The 16,861-nt window shown below is 44.9% G+C and overlaps 1 protein-coding gene across 1 annotated transcript in view; it reads left to right on the forward strand.

The window, feature by feature from the left end:
- Positions 1-16,861, forward strand: part of nfascb (neurofascin homolog (chicken) b) — a 56,554-nt gene that overhangs the window by 11,837 nt on the left and 27,856 nt on the right. The gene's annotated exons all lie outside the window — the stretch shown is intronic.

Raw genomic sequence — 16,861 nt, forward strand, 5'->3', positions numbered from 1 at the left:
ACAGCATTACATTTGGTCATTATTATTATTGAATAAAAAAAAGAAAATATGCATGATGCAGATCAACAATGCAAAAGTTGTTTGGTCTTTTATTTAAGTGCATTAAATCGATTATAAGCTTTTTCTTTTCACCTACAAAGAGGCTTGGAAGAGAATTTCAGGAACTGTAAGACATCATGAGCCACGGGGCATTTTCATGGGAAAAGTTGCTAAAATTCCAACTTGTGTTGTCAAACAAATGTTCACAAAGTGACATTTTTTAAAATAAATTTGATCCTGGAGTATCATAAATACGGATGTCAAATCAAAAGCCAATTTGAGTCCCAAGCCTCCATGAGCATGCAGAGTACATTCATGAACATGAACATGAACATGATCACTCTCACCTGGCCCTCACTTTCACTCCATGTGCTTATTCAAGGAAGGATAGATTTGAACTGAAAATAACTACCAATATTGGTACGTTTGCTTGTTGCTTTGCTGTCTGCTGGGTGATGAGCCTTCTTGATACTCTGAACGATACCGTAACAAAAACGTTAACATGGTGCACACTTGACTTGCAAATATGTGAGAACTCAAAATGCTAAAGCAAACATTCTGTCACATGGCGCCAAATAGTCTGAAAATGGAATGAACTGCAGAATCTGTTTTATCCTGTTATTTAGTTACTCAAGTCTAAACAGACATGATTTTTTTTCAAAACTCCTCATAATATACTTTATACAAATACAGTAAAAATATGATAACATGGCAATATGATGAAGATCATTACATTTTTAGAGTAGTTCTTATTATCTGACATCACAGTGGCACAAACAGTAAGCATGCTTGTCTCCCATGCAAAATGTTCTCAGGTTCAAGGCTGCCTGAGGTCCGTTCACCTTATACAGGTTAAGCCTGGTTCACACGGCAAGAAAATCAGGCTGATATCGGACCCAATCTTCGACCTCCGACAATCTTAAGGACGCCCCGACAATCGTGATGACTCTAAAGATAATCTTATCAGATATTCCTCCCATGTGTGGTGTGTTCAGAGCGCTCTGATCTGCTCGGAAGGATGTCAGGCACGCTCCGATCGCAAATCGGGGATATTCAACATGTTGGATTGTCTTGGCCTGATATCGCAGTGTGTGTTGTGTCCTCTGACCACAAACGAGCACGCAGCCTGCTGAACGTGACGTGCAGCCAATCAGAAAGTGAGGTGACAGACACACGGAACGAAATCTAAATTCAAAACGGCTGTTATGGCCTACCAGAAAGTCTGGTAGTCGTGATGTCTCCACTCCTTTTAAAGAACGTCTTTTCTTTTTCCTCTGTTGTAACAGTCCACAAAGTATCTCTGTTTGCTTACTCTGAAGTCACGTTTAATCTCAAGAGATTTTGCAAGATTTCCTGTCTAACCTGGGAATGTTCGTGTGAGAAATCTTTTCGTGTGTAGTGTTGTTGTCCTTACTGCGTGGCGGAACACCACACACTGGACGACCAACACTGTTAGATCTGTGATTTTTTTTTTTTTCTTTTTGTCTCCACGTGTGTGGTCTCTCAGGTTTTGGAAACCTACAGACAATTTTAAAATCCTGCTGTGTGAACCAGGCTTTAGGAAAAACCAGATCAACATGTGGATCCCATGTCAAAGGCCCTGTGGTGGCCTGGAGCAAAAGGATATGATGCCTGCATTTAAATTCAGCAGGAATAATTAGTGTGGACAGCACAGTGGATTAGTGGTTAGCACTGTTGCCTCACAGCAAGAAAGTCATGGGATTGATTCCCAGCTGTGGCCTTTCTGTGTGGAGTTTGCGTGTTCTCCCTGTGTTTGCGTGGGCTTTCATCCAGGTGCTCCGGCTTCCTCCCACATCCAAAAACATGCAGGTTAGGTGGATTGGAAACTTTAAATTGTCCGTAGGTGTGTGTGTGGGTGTGAATGTGTTTGTATATATGTGGCCCTGCGACAGACTGATGTCCCATCCAGTGTGTACCCTCACACCCTGTGTCTGCTGGGATAGGCTCCAACTCCCCGAGACCCTTGAGTGAAGTAGTTAAAGATGAGTGAGTAAAAAATAATTCCTTTATAAATAGCATGATAATATTAATTTTTCAGAAAAATTCTGTTGGATTTGGTGGTTTAAAATGTAAATCTTTATACTATAAAATTTAGCAGTTCTTTTCTAAAGGTATTTTATGGAACCCAGAAGAGGTCACTGAAAGTGATATTTTTTCTGGCCATAATAATTTGTGCACACGTTTTCCTTTAATTGAGCCCACGAATTAATAAAACGTGCTCTCAAATTAATAAAACGTGCAAACGTTTTCCTGGCCGTGATAATTCATGCGCACGTTTTCCTTTAATTAAGCCCTCAAATTAATAAAACGTGCGCATGTTTTCCTTTCGTTCAAAATGAACTCCATAATATGACCTAAATTGTCATACTCATGCCATGCTGGGTAGCTGGAGTTCTCTATATGTCCTTGTGCGCCCAAACCATGATGATATACCCTGACCAGATCAATTTCTAATGAGGAAATGTATCACACTGTCTGCTGGTTTGTTGACTAATAGCCAACATTTATGCGTCAAGACAATATTGAGTAATTGAGTGCACGTTTTACAAATTGTGGCCACATTAAAGTAGATCATGCCCTTGTTTTACTCAAACGATGCGCACAATATAATAAAACAAGCACACAATATAATAAAACATGCGCACAATATAATAAAATGTGCGCACAATATAATAAGCCATACGCACATTCTTTCCACATGCAAAACGTTTTGCGATGACACGTCCAGGGCTCCGTAGTATTTAGATATTTTTTGTTGTATGGGCCGCCGAAGAGGAGGTACTGCTGGCCCACCACCAGAGGGCGCCCTGCCTGTTGGCGGGTTTCAGGCACCAGAGGGCGCAGTGGCCTTTTGGATCACCAGGTGCACCTTGTCTGCTGTTATCCATCAGTCATCACCTCATCTATAAAAGCCTGGGAGAGACACCACTACTCTGCCGAGTTATCTGCTTACCTTTCAGGTAAACCTACTCAGCCATTTTGTGCCGTACGCACATTCATTGTTTCTGAAGTCTTGCAGTTGTGATTTATACTTGCAGCTCGTAGCCGAGTTTGTGGAAGCTGGAGTAGTTGGCATTTCCACTCCTAACTTCTTACTTACTAAGTATAACAACTGACACTGCACGTCCTCCAGTTTTCCTCTGCACTCTGGGAGTATCTGGATTTATTCCGTCAGGAGGATTTCTGTGAGTTGCTGACTGTTTGCTGGGTGTACACACACCCACCTTAACCTGTTTTTGTTCCTGCCAGCAGTACCGGGTCTGACAGCTGGAGCGGTGGCCACCTGGGGATTCAGGACTTGGCGGCTCTGGTGTGTTGCAGGTCTCCGTTGGCGGTGGAACTTCGTGGGTCCCGGCTCTTCTCTGGATAGGCGTCTCCTACCCTCGGGCCTGCCCAAGCGTCACCATTTTGAATTGACTGTCTAAAAGCATATTTGAGTGTTGAGAAGATGCTGAGAATGACAGCCTCAACACTGCATTTAATCTATTATTAGACTCAATTGGCTTTGCTCAAAATGTAAATGAGTCCACCCACCACTTTAATCATATCTTAGATCTTGTTCTGACTTATGGTATGGAAATTGAAGACTTAACAGTATTCCCTGAAAACTCCCTTCTGTCTGATCATTTCTTAATAACATTTACATTTACTCTGACGGACTACCCAGCAGTGGGGAATAAGTTTCATTACACTAGAAGTCTTTCAGAAAGCGCTGTAACTAGGTTTAAGGATATGTTTCCTTCTTTATGTTCCCTAATGCCATATACCAACACAGTGCAGAGTAGCTACCTAAACTCTGTAAGTGAGATAGAGTATCTCGTCAATAGTTTTACATCCTCATTGAAGACAACTTTGGATGCTGTAGCTCCTCTGAAAAAGAGAGCTTTAAATCAGAAGTGCCTGACTCCGTGGTATAACTCACAAACTCGCAGCTTAAAGCAGATAACCCGTAAGTTGGAGAGGAAATGGCGTCTCACTAATTTAGAAGATCGTCACTTAGCCTGGAAAAAGAGTCTGTTGCTCTATAAAAAAGCCCTCCATAAAGCTAGGACATCTTAGTACTCATCACTAATTGACGAAAATAAGAACAACCCCAGGTTTCTTTTCAGCACTGTAGCCAGGCTGACAAAGAGTCAGAGCTGTATTGAGCCGAGTATTCCTTTAACTTTAACTAGTAATGACTTCATGACTTTCTTTGCTAATAAAATTTTAACTATTAGAGAAAAAATTACTCATAACCATCCCAAAGACGTATCGTTATCTTTGGCTGCTTTCAGTGATGCCGGTATTTGGTTAGACTCTTTCTCTCCGATTGTTCGGTCTGAGTTATTTTCATTAGTTTTTTTTTTTTGCCAGCTTGCACTCGACCGAGACGGACGCACTTTTCTCTTCTCCCTCCCTCCTTATCTCTCCTGCTTCTGTGGCGTGTTGTCTGTGAGGCTGCAGCTTTGCTCTTCTGGAAAACGACAAAAATCAATCAATCAATCAATTTTTTTTTTTTATATAGCGCCAAATCACAACAAACAGTTGCCCCAAGGCGCTTTATATTATAAGGCAAGGCCATACAATAATTATGTAAAACCCCAACAGTCAAAACGACCCCCTGTGAGCAAGCACTTGGCTACAGTGGGAAGGAAAAACTCCCCTTTAACAGGAAGAAACTTCCAGCAGAACCAGGCTCAGGGAGGGGCAGTCTTCTGCTGGGACTGGTTGGGGCTGAGAGAGAGAACCAGGAAAAAGACATGCTGTGGAGGGGAGCAGAGATCGATCACTAATGATTAAATGCAGAGTGGTGCATACAGAGCAAAAACAGAAAGAAACAGTGCATCATGGGAACCCCCCAGCAGTCTACGTCTATAGCAGCATAACTAAGGGATGGTTCAGGGTCACCTGATCCAGCCCTAACTATAAGCTTTAGCAAAAAGGAAAGTTTTAAGCCTAATCTTAAAAGTAGAGAGGGTGTCTGTCTCCCTGATCTGAATTGGGAGCTGGTTCCACAGGAGAGGAGCCTGAAAGCTGAAGGCTCTGCCTCCCATTCTACTCTTACAAACCCGAGGAACTACAAGTAAGCCTGCAGTCTGAGAGCGAAGCGCTCTATTGGGGTGATATGGTACTATGAGGTCCCTAAGATAAGATGGGACCTGATTATTCAAAACCTTATAAGTAAGAAGGAGAATTTTAAATTCTATTCTAGAATTAACAGGAAGCCAATGAAGAGAGGCCAATATGGGTCAGATATGCTCTCTCCTTCTAGTCCCCGTTAGTACTCTAGCTGCAGCATTTTGAATTAACTGAAGGCTTTTCAGGGAACTTTTAGGACAACCTGATAATAATGAATTACAATAGTCCAGCCTAGAGGAAATAAATGCATGAATTAGTTTTTCAGCATCACTCTGAGACAAGACCATTCTGATTTTAGTTAGTTTAATATGCGCTTTGAATGACATATCCTGATCAAAAATGACTCCAAGATTTCTCACAGTATTACTAGAGGTCAGGGTAATGCCATCCAGAGTAAGGATCTGGTTAGACACCATGTTTCTAAGATTTGTGGGGCCAAGTACAATAACTTCAGTTTTATCTGAGTTTAAAAGCAGGAAGTTAGAGGTCATCCATGTCTTTATGTCTGTAAGACAATCCTGCAGTTTAGCTAATTGGTGTGTGTCCTCTGGCTTCATGGATAGATAAAGCTGGGTATCATCTGCGTAACAATGAAAATTTAAGCAATACCGTCTAATAATACTGCCTAAGGGAAGCATGTATAAAGTGAATAAAATTGGTCCTAGCACAGAACCTTGTGGAACTCCATAATTAACTTTAGTCTGTGAAGAAGATTCCCCATTTACATGAACAAATTGTAATCTATTAGACAAATATGATTCAAACCACCGCAGCGCAGTGCCTTTAATACCTATGGCATGCTCTAATCTCTGTAATAAAATTTTATGGTCAACAGTATCAAAAGCAGCACTGAGGTCTAACAGAACAAGCACAGAGATGAGTCCACTGTCCGAGGCCATAAGAAGATCATTTGTAACCTTCACTAATGCTGTTTCTGTACTATGATGAATTCTAAAACCTGACTGAAACTCTTCAAATAGACCATTCCTCTGCAGATGATCAGTTAGCTGTTTTACAACTACCCTTTCAAGAATTTTTGAGAGAAAAGGAAGGTTGGAGATTGGCCTATAATTAGCTAAGATAGCTGGGTCAAGTGATGGCTTTTTAAGTAAAGGTTTAATTACTGCCACCTTAAAAGCCTGTGGTACATAGCCAACTAACAAAGATAGATTGATCATATTTAAGATCGAAGCATTAAATAATGGTAGGGCTTCCTTGAGCAGCCTGGTAGGAATGGGGTCTAATAGACATGTTGATGGTTTGGATGAAGTAACTAATGAAAATAACTCAGACAGAACAATCGGAGAGAAAGAGTCTAACCAAATACCGGCATCACTGAAAGCAGCCAAAGATAACGATACGTCTTTGGGATGGTTATGAGTAATTTTTTCTCTAATAGTTAAAATTTTGTTAGCAAAGAAAGTCATGAAGTCATTACTAGTTAAAGTTAATGGAATACTCAGCTCAATAGAGCTCTGACTCTTTGTCAGCCTGGCTACAGTGCTGAAAAGAAACCTGGGGTTGTTCTTATTTTCTTCAATTAGTGATGAGTAGAAAGATGTCCTAGCTTTACGGAGGGCTTTTTTATAGAGCAACAGACTCTTTTTCCAGGCTAAGTGAAGATCTTCTAAATTAGTGAGATGCCATTTCCTCTCCAACTTACGGGTTATCTGCTTTAAGCTACGAGTTTGTGAGTTATACCACGGAGTCAGGCACTTCTGATTTAAAGCTCTCTTTTTCAGAGGAGCTACAGCATCCAAAGTTGTCTTCAATGAGGATGTAAAACTATTGACGAGATGCTCTATCTCACTTACAGAGTTTAGCTAGCTACTCTGCACTGTGTTGGTATATGGCATTAGAGAACATAAAGAAGGAATCATATCCTTAAACCTAGTTACAGTGTTTTCTGAAAGACTTCTAGTGTAATGAAACGTATTCCCCACTGCTGGGTAGTCCATCAGAGTAAATGTAAATGTTATTAAGAAATGATCAGACAGAAGGGAGTTTTCAGGGAATACTGTTAAGTCTTCAATTTCCATACCATAAGTCAGAACAAGATCTAAGATATGATTAAAATGGTGGGTGGACTCATTTACATTTTGAGCAAAGCCAGTTGAGTCTAATAATAGATTAAATGCAGTGTTGAGGCTGTCATTCTCAGCATCTGTGTGGATGTTAAAATCGCCCACTATAATTATCATATCTGAGCTAAGCACTAAGTCAGACAAAAGGTCTGAAAATTCACAGAGAAACTCACAGTAACGACCAGGTGGACGATAGATAATAACAAATAAAACTGGCTTTTGGGACTTCCAATTTGGATGGACAAGACTAAGAGTCAAGCTTTCAAATGAATTAAAGCTCTGTCTGGGTTTTTGATTAATTAATAAGCTGGAATGGAAGATTGCTGCTAATCCTCCGCCTCGGCCCGTGCTACGAGCATTCTGACAGTTAGTGTGACTCAGGGGGTGTTGACTCATTTAAACTAACATATTCATCCTGCTGTAACCAGGTTTCTGTAAGGCAGAATAAATCAATATGTTGATCAATTATTATATCATTTACCAACAGGGACTTAGAAGAGAGAGACCTAATGTTTAATAGACCACATTTAACTGTTTTAGTCTGTGGTGCAGTTGAAGGTGCCATATTATTTTTTCTTTTTGAATTTTTATGCTTAAATAGATTTTTGCTGGTTATTGGTGGTCTGGGAGCAGACACCGTCTCTACGGGGATGGGGTAATGAGGGGATGGCAGGGGGAGAGAAGCTGCAGAGAGGTGTGTAAGACTACAACTCTGCTTCCTGGTCCCAACCCTGGATAGTCACGGTTTGGAGGATTTAAGAAAATTGGCCAGATTTCTAGAAATGAGAGCTGCTCCATCCAAAGTGGGATGGATGCCGTCTCTCCTAACAAGACCAGGTTTTCCCCAGAAGCTTTGCCAATTATCTATGAAGCCCACCTCATTTTTTGGACACCACTCAGACAGCCAGCAATTCAAGGAGAACATGCGGCTAAACATGTCACTCCTGGTCCGATTGGGGAGGGGCCCAGAGAAAACTACAGAGTCCGACATTGTTTTTGCAAAGTTACACACCGATTCAATGTTAATTTTAGTGACCTCCGATTGGCGTAACCGGGTGTCATTACCGCCGACGTGAATTACAATCTTACCAAATTTAAAATTAGCCTTAACCAGCAGTTTCAAATTTCCTTCAATGTCGCCTGCTCTGGCCCCCGGAAGACAACTGACTATGGTTGCTGGTGTCGCTAACTTCACATTTCTCAAAACAGAGTCGCCAATAACCAGAGTTTGATCCTCGGCGGGTGTGTCGTCGAGTGGGGAAAAACGGTTAGAAATGTGAACGGGTTGGCGGTGTACACGGGGCTTCTGTTTAGGGCTACGCTTCCTCCTCACAGTCACCCAGTCGGCCTGCTTTCCCGGCTGCTCGGGATCTGCCAGAGGGGAACTAACGGCGGCTAAGCTACGTTGGTCCGCACCGACTACAGGGGCCTGGCTAGCTGTAGAATTTTCCACGGTGCGGAGCCGAGTCTCCAATTCGCCCAGCCTGGCCTCCAAAGCTATGAATAAGCTACACTTATTACAAGTACCGTTACTGCTAAAGGAGGCCGAGGAATAACTAAACATTTCACACCCAGAGCAGAAAAGTGCGGGAGAGACAGGAGAAGCCGCCATGCTAAATCGGCTAAGAGCTAGTAGCTGCGCTAAGCTACCGGATTCCTAAAAACACGCAAAGTGAATAATGTGTAAATAATTTAGAGGTGATTCAGCAGAAGGAGTGCTTTAGTTAAGGCACGTGAAGATTACACTGGGAAACAAATCGTTATCTAGATAACTAGATCAATCTAACTGCGCAGATTAAACAGCTAACAGATACAGCAAAACACTGCTGTGCTCCGGGACAGGAAGTGATACAATACCGCAGTGAGAGCCAACCACCAGTTGGCTCTCACTTGCTCACCAAATGGATCTGTTAAAGTGGTCTCTGACCGCAATTGACACTATTTTTTCTACAAGACATTCGGGGGCGGAGGACCCGACCTGTCCTGCCGGGATGCATGTGATGGGTTACGTGATGGACTCGTGGAGGAGATGGCAGGTCATGTGCCTTTACATGCTTTCTGTGGAGGACGTCGAAGATGTGTACATATTCGGCTTGGTGGTGACCGGCTTTCTGATGTGTGGAGCAGGCACTTTGCTGGTTTACCGGAAAATCAAGAAAGTGGAAGCAGCTTTGATTGGTCCTTCCAGGCTGCCCTACATGATTGATTCGATTGGGAAGGCAGTGGCTGCGCAGTCGGCGGGGGTTAACCGCGCGTTGGAAAACATCTCGAGTAGGATTGCGGCCCTGGAAACCCGCTATGACCGTCTGTGAAGACCACATTCTACATTCAGATGCATTGAGAGCCACTCTGTTCTCAGAACTGTGGAATCTTTCAGGCGTCTGCTAATCTGGCTATTCATTTGGCTTCCCCAAATACAGCTTCACTTCAAGGTCGCTGTGATAAAACCTCCTCAGAAGATCAACACTTAAGCCTCGCTCCCTGGTCTTCCCCCCTCCCCTCAGCTTCTCCAGCTCTGTTAGAACTGTTCAGGACTGCTCAGACTGCGCAGGGCTGCTCCCTTCCCCTCCAGGATTGTCGGACAAGGCCGTTGATGGCGCCAAACAGGCTGCCTCCGGAGTGTTCTGATAAACTGGTCCTTTCAAATCTCGATTGTCGTCCTGTGTCCTTGTTTTTTGTCTCTGTGATTATTGTTTTTCTGTGCTGATGGGGATTTTTTTTTCCTCATTGCTGCTGTGTAATGCAGCAGCTATGAGGGTTTTTTTTTTTTTCTCCTTTTCCCTCGTGTTTTGCTTTCATATATATGTTTTATGTACCGGGCCGGCCCAGGGTGCCTAATGGCGACTTCTGCTCCTACTGGCAATTAGGATTGGGTTAAATGCAGTAGACACATTTCATTGTGCAGGGAACATGTTCATGTTCTATATTGTGCATATGACAATAAATTTCTTTGAATCTTTGAATCTGAATTAGTTACTTCATCCAAACCATCAACATGTCTATTAGACCCCATTCCTACCAGGCTGCTCAAGGAAGCCCTACCATTATTTAATGCTTCGATCTTAAATATGATCAATCTATCTTTATTAGTTGGCTATGTACCACAGGCTTTTAAGGTGGCAGTAATTAAACCATTACTTAAAAAGCCATCACTTGACCCAGCTACCTTAGCTAATTATAGGCCAATCTCCAACCTTCCTTTTCTCTCAAAAATTCTTGAAAGGGTAGTTGTAAAACAGATAACTGATCATCTGCAGAGGAATGGTCTATTTGAAGAGTTTCAGTCAGGTTTTAGAATTCATCATAGTACAGAAACAGCATTAGTGAAGGTTACAAATGATCTTCTTATGGCCTCAGACAGTGGACTCATCTCTGTGCTTGTTCTGTTAGACCTCAGTGCTGCTTTTGATACTGTTGACCATAAAATTTTATTACAGAGATTAGAGCATGCCATAGGTATTAAAGGCACTGCGCTGCGGTGGTTTGAATCATATTTATCTAATAGATTACAATTTGTTCATGTAAATGGGGAATCTTCTTCACAGACTAAGGTTAATTATGGAGTTCCACAAGGTTCTGTGCTAGGACCAATTTTATTCACTTTATACATGCTTCCCTTAGGCAGTATTATTAGACAGCATTGCTTAAATTTTCATTGTTACGCAGATGATACCCAGCTTTATCTATCCATGAAGCCAGAGGACACACACCAATTAGCTAAACTGCAGGACTGTCTTACAGACATAAGGACATGGATGACCTCTAATTTCCTGCTTTTAAACTCAGATAAAACTGAAGTTATTGTACTTGGCCCCACAAATCTTAGAAACATGGTGTCTAACCAGATCCTTACTCTGGATGGCATTACCCTGACCTCTAGTAATACTGTGAGAAATCTTGGAGTCATTTTTGATCAGGATATGTCATTCAAAGCGCATATTAAACAAATATGTAAGACTGTTTTTTTGCATTTACGCAATATCTCTAAAATTAGAAAGGTCTTGTCTCAGAGTGATGCTGAAAAACTAATTCATGCATTTATTTCCTCTAGGCTGGACTATTGTAATTCATTATTATCAGGTTGTCCTAAAAGTTCCCTGAAAAGCCTTCAGTTAATTCAAAATGCTGCAGCTAGAGTACTGACGGGAACTAGAAGGAGAGAGCATATCTCACCCATATTGGCTGTCTTCATTGGCTTCCTGTTAATTCTAGAATAGAATTTAAAATTATTCTTCTTACTTATAAGGTTTTGAATAATCAGGTCCCTTCTTATCTTAGGGACCTCATAGTACCATATCACCCCAATAGAGCGCTTCGCTCTCAGACTGCAGGCTTACTTGTAGTTCCTAGGGTTTGTAAGAGTAGAATGGGAGGCAGAGCCTTCAGCTTTCAGGCTCCTCTCCTGTGGAACCAGCTCCCAATTCGGATCAGGGAGACAGACACCCTCTCTACTTTTAAGATTAGGCTTAAAACTTTCCTTTTTGCTAAAGCTTATAGTTAGGGCTGGATCAGGTGACCCTGAACCATCCCTTAGTTATGCTGCTATAGACTTAGACTGCTGGGGGGTTCCCATAATGCACTGAGTGTTTCTTTCTCTTTTTGCTCTGTATGCACCACTCTGCATTTAATCATTAGTGATTGATCTCTGCTCCCCTCCACAGCATGTCTTTTTCCTGGTTCTCTCCCTCAGCCCCAACCAGTCCCAGCAGAAGACTGCCCCTCCCTGAGCCTGGTTCTGCTGGAAGTTTCTTCCTGTTAAAATGGAGTTTTTCCTTCCCACTATCGCCAAGTACTTGCTCCAGGGGGTCGTTTTGACCATTGGGGTTTTTACGTAATTATTGTATGGCCTTGCCTTACAATATAAAGCGCCTTGGGGCAACTGTTTGTTGTGATTTGGCGCTATATAAATAAAATTGATTGATTGAATTGATTGATTGAGTGTTGTGCACATTTGCAGAATAAATTGTGATTTATTTGGAATTCCTATTGACCATTCATTTACGCCCCCTGGCGTGGGTCTGTGCATTCACTTTTTCAACAGGATAACTCGGCCACATCATGGACTCCGAGGGGCGTTTACCACCAGTTGAACAGCCAATGGAATTGCAAGGTGCGCAGGCTCCACCAGGAGGTGCGTTGGGTGAGCTGCAGCACATTCTCACCAACCTCACCAATCAGGTTGTCAAATGTGGCCTGTGGAATGTTGGTCCACTCCTCTTCAATGGCTGTGCGAAGTTGCTGGATATTGGCAGGAACTGGTACACGCTGTCGTATACGCCGGTCCAGAGCATCCCAAACATGCTCAATGGGTGACATGTCCGGTGAGTATGCTGGCCATGCAAGAACTGGGACACTTTCAGCTTCCAAGAATTGTGTACAGATCCTTGCAACATGGGGCCGTGCATTATCCTGCTGCAACATGAGGTGATGTTCTTGGATGTATGGCACAACAATGGGCCTCAGGATCTCGTCACGGTATCTCTGTGCATTCAAAATGCCATCAATAAAATGCACCTGTGTTCTTCATCCATAACAGACGCCTGCCCATACCATAACCCCACCGCCACCATGGGCTACTCGATCCACAACATTGACATCAGAAAACCGCTCACCCAGACGACGCCACACACGCTGTCTGCCATCTGCCGTGAACAGTGTGAACCGGGATTCATCCGTGAAGAGAGCACCTCTCCAATGTGCCAAACGCCAGCGAATGTGAGCATTTGCCCACTCAAGTCGGTTATGACGACAAACTGGAGTCAGGTCGAGACCTCGATGAGGACGACGAGCATGCAGATGAGCTTCCCTGAGATGGTTTCTGACAGTTTGTGCAGAAATTCTTTGGTTATGCAAACCGATTGTTTCAGTAGCTGTCCGACTGGCTGGTCTCAGACGATCTTGGAGGTGAACATGCTGGATGTGGAGGTCCTGGGCTGGTGTGGTTACACGTGGTCTGTGGTTGTGAGGCTGGTTGGATGTACTGCCAAATTCTCTGAAACGCCTTTGGAGACGGCTTATGGTAGAGAACATTCAATACACGAGCAACAGCTCTGGTTGACATTCTTGCTGTCAGCATGCCAATTGCACACTCCCTCAAATCTTGCGACATCTGTGGCATTGTGCTGTGTGATAAAACTGCATCTTTCAGAGTGGCCTTTGATTGTGGACAGTCTAAGGCACACCTGTGCACTAATCATGGTGTCTAATCAGCATCTTGATATGGCACACCTGTGAGGTGGGATGGATTATCTCAGAAAAGGAGAAGTGCTCACTATCACAGATTTAGACTGGTTTGTGAACAATATTTGAGGGAAATGGTGATATTGTGTATGTGGAAAAAGTTTTAGATCTTTGAGTTCATCTCATACAAAATGGGAGCAAAAAACAAAAGTGTTACGTCTATATTTTTGTTGATTGTAGATGGGCTTGTTAATCTGGTTATTTGCTTAGACAATCGGTTAGTGGAATTTAAGCGGGAGCGAGACGAAGGGCGTGGCCGGGTGCATGCTGTCCCTCTTCCATCCAGATCCGAGCGAGTGCCGTCTTCTCCCCGCTCCAAAGCCAGGGCTCTCCGCGTCACACCAGCTCCCCCTGCTGATGTTGCTATGGAAACGAGCAGGGCTAAAGTGACAAAAAAAGAAAAACAAAGGAAGCTGGCACGTGGAGGGTGTGTTTACTGCGGCTCGAATGAGCATGCGCAGAATAAGGGGCCCCAGGCGGTTAAACAACAAGGCTCAACCTTAGAGACTGGGTTAAGAGTGAGTCATACAAACCACACGGGTGTCCCACGCAAATGCGCACGACTCCCAGTCACAATCCTCTGTGGGGATTTAACCCTTACCGCCCCAGCACTTATCGACATGGAGTCGGAAGGGAACCTACTGGACAGTAGGTGGGCTAAGGAGGTGGGGCTCCCTCTGGTGGCCGTTCCTTCACCATTGAAGGTGCGGGCACTAGATGGCACTCTTCTTCCAGAAATCACACACCAGACACAGCCTTTAACCTTGGTTGTCTCTGGCAGTCACAGGGAGGAGATTGTGTTTTATGTAACACTTTCTACCTCCAGAATTATTTTGGGTTTTCCATGGATGGTGAAGCACAATCCCCGGATCGACTGGCCGTCTGGGGTTGTGGCTCAAAGGAGCGAAACCTGCCACCGGGAGTACTGAAGATCCTCGGTGCCACACGGTGATGCTGTTAAAGAGGAGGTCCGAGTCCCCCCCAATCTCACGACGTGCCGGAAGAGTATCATGATCTTGCTGACATTTGCAGCAGAGATCTGGCACTCACGCTGCCCCCGCACCGACCGTATGATTGTGCCATTGATTTGGTTCAAGGCGCTGAGTACCCGTCCAGCAGGCTGTACAATCTCTCATGTCCTGAGCGCGAATCAATGGAGACCTACATCCGGGACGCTTTAGCGGCCGGGCTAATCCAAAATTCTTCATCCTCATTAGGTGCAGATTTTTTTTTTTTGTGGGCAAGAAGGACAGCGGACTCCGTCCATGCATTGATTATAGAGGGCTGAACAAGATTACGGTTCGCAACGGATACCCATTACCTCTATTGGATTCAGTGTTCACGCCCCTGCATGGAGCCAAAATATTCACAAAACTGGATCTCAGAAATGCTTATCACATGGTTCGGATCCGGAAGGGAGACGAATGGAAGACGGCATTTAACACCCCCTTAGGACACTTTGAGTACCTGGTCATGCCGTTCGGCCTCACCAACGCCCCCGCGACGTTCCAAGCTTTGGTTAATGACATCCTGCGGGATTTCCTGCACCGATTCGTCTTCGTATATCTAGACGATATCCTCATCTTCTCCCCGGACTCTGAGACCCATGTTAAGCATGTCCGTCAGGTCCTGCAGCGGTTGTTGGAGAACCAGCTGTTTGTGAAGGGCGAGAAGTGCGAGTTCCACCGCACTTCTTTGTCCTTCCTGGGGTTCATTATCTCCTCCAACTCCGTCGCTCCCGATCCAGTCAAGGTAGCGGCGGTGAGAGATTGGCCCCAACCGGTAAATCATAGGAAGCTGCAACAGTTCCTAGGGTTCGCCAATTTTTACAGGAGGTTCATTAAGGGCTATAGTCAGGTTGTTGGTCCCCTTACAGCCCTGACCTCCACAAAAGTCCCCTTCACCTGGTCGGATCGGTCCGAAGCCGCGTTTAGGGAGTTGAAACATCGGTTTTCAACTGCACCAGTTCTGGTGCAGCCCGATCCAAACCACCAGTTTATTGTTGTAGTGGATGCCTCTGACTCAGGGATAGGAGCCGTGCTGTCCCAGAGCAGGGAGTCCGATAATGTTATAATATTCTCCACCCTTGTGCCTACTTCTCCCACAGGTTAACCCCCGCTGATCGGAACTATGACGTTGGCAATTGGGAACTCCTGGCAGTGAAAGAGGCCCTTGAGGAGTGGAGACATCTGTTGGAGGGAGCTGTGGTCCCATTTGTGGTTCTCACAGACCATCGGAACCTGGAATACATCCAGACCGCTAAGCGTCTGAACCCCAGGCAAGCCTGCTGGTCACTATTCTTCGGACGTTTCAATTTCAGGATCACATATCGCCCCAGGACCAAAAACCTTAGGTCTGATGCACTGTCCCGGGTGCATGAAGAAGAAATTGGAATGAAGCTGTTGGATCCACCTGATACCATCCTGCCGGAATCCCTCATGTGGGACGTGGAGTACGTGGTCAGGGAGGCCCTGACACGATACCCAGATCCCGGAGGTGGACCACCAAATAGGCTTTACGTCCCACCAGATGCTCGGACTGCCATATTGGACTTCTGTCACGGTTTCATGCTCTCCTGCCATCCAGGGGTGCGAAGAACCGTGGCAGTGGTCCGGCAGCGGTTCTGGTGGGCGTCGGTCGAAGCCGACACCCGGGACTACGTCCGGGCCTGTACCACCTGTGCCAGGGGCAAGGCAGTTCATCAGCCAGAAAAGGTACTCCTCCAGCCGTTACCTGTGCCTCGTCGCCCCTGGTCCCACATCGGCCTGGACTTCGTCACGGGCCTCCTCCCTGCGTCCCAGGGAATGACTACCATCTTGACGATAGTGGACTGGTTTTCCAAGGCGGCCCACTTCGTGACCCTCCCGAAGCTCCCGACGGCCCAGGAGACTGCAGACCTCCTGGTCTACCACGTCGTGCTTCTGCATGGTATCCCCAATGACATCGTTTCATACCGTGGTCCTCAGTTCTCCTCGCAAATCTGGAGGAGTTTCTGTAGGGAGCTGGGGGCCACGGCAAGCCTGTCGTCCGGGTACCACCTCCAGACCAACGGCCAAGCAGAGCAGGCAAACCAGGATTTGGAGCAGGCCTTGCGGTGTGTCATCTACGCGCACCCGACGGCCTGGAGTCAACATCTGGCCTGGATCGAGTATGCCCACAATAGCCAAGTCACATTGTCTACCAGCATCTCCCCCTTTGAGGTATGTTTGGGGTTCCAGCCCCCATTGTTTCCTGCTGTAGAGGGAGAGGTCGAGGTGCCCTCGGTCCAGGCCCAGCTCAGGAGATGCCATCGGGTGTGGAAGACAGCCCGCTCTGCTCTCTTGAGAGCCTGGACGCGGGCTAAGGACCATGCAGAC

Source organism: Thalassophryne amazonica, chromosome 6 (assembly GCF_902500255.1).
Source record: "Thalassophryne amazonica chromosome 6, fThaAma1.1, whole genome shotgun sequence".
Taxonomy (NCBI): Eukaryota; Metazoa; Chordata; class Actinopteri; order Batrachoidiformes; family Batrachoididae; genus Thalassophryne; species Thalassophryne amazonica.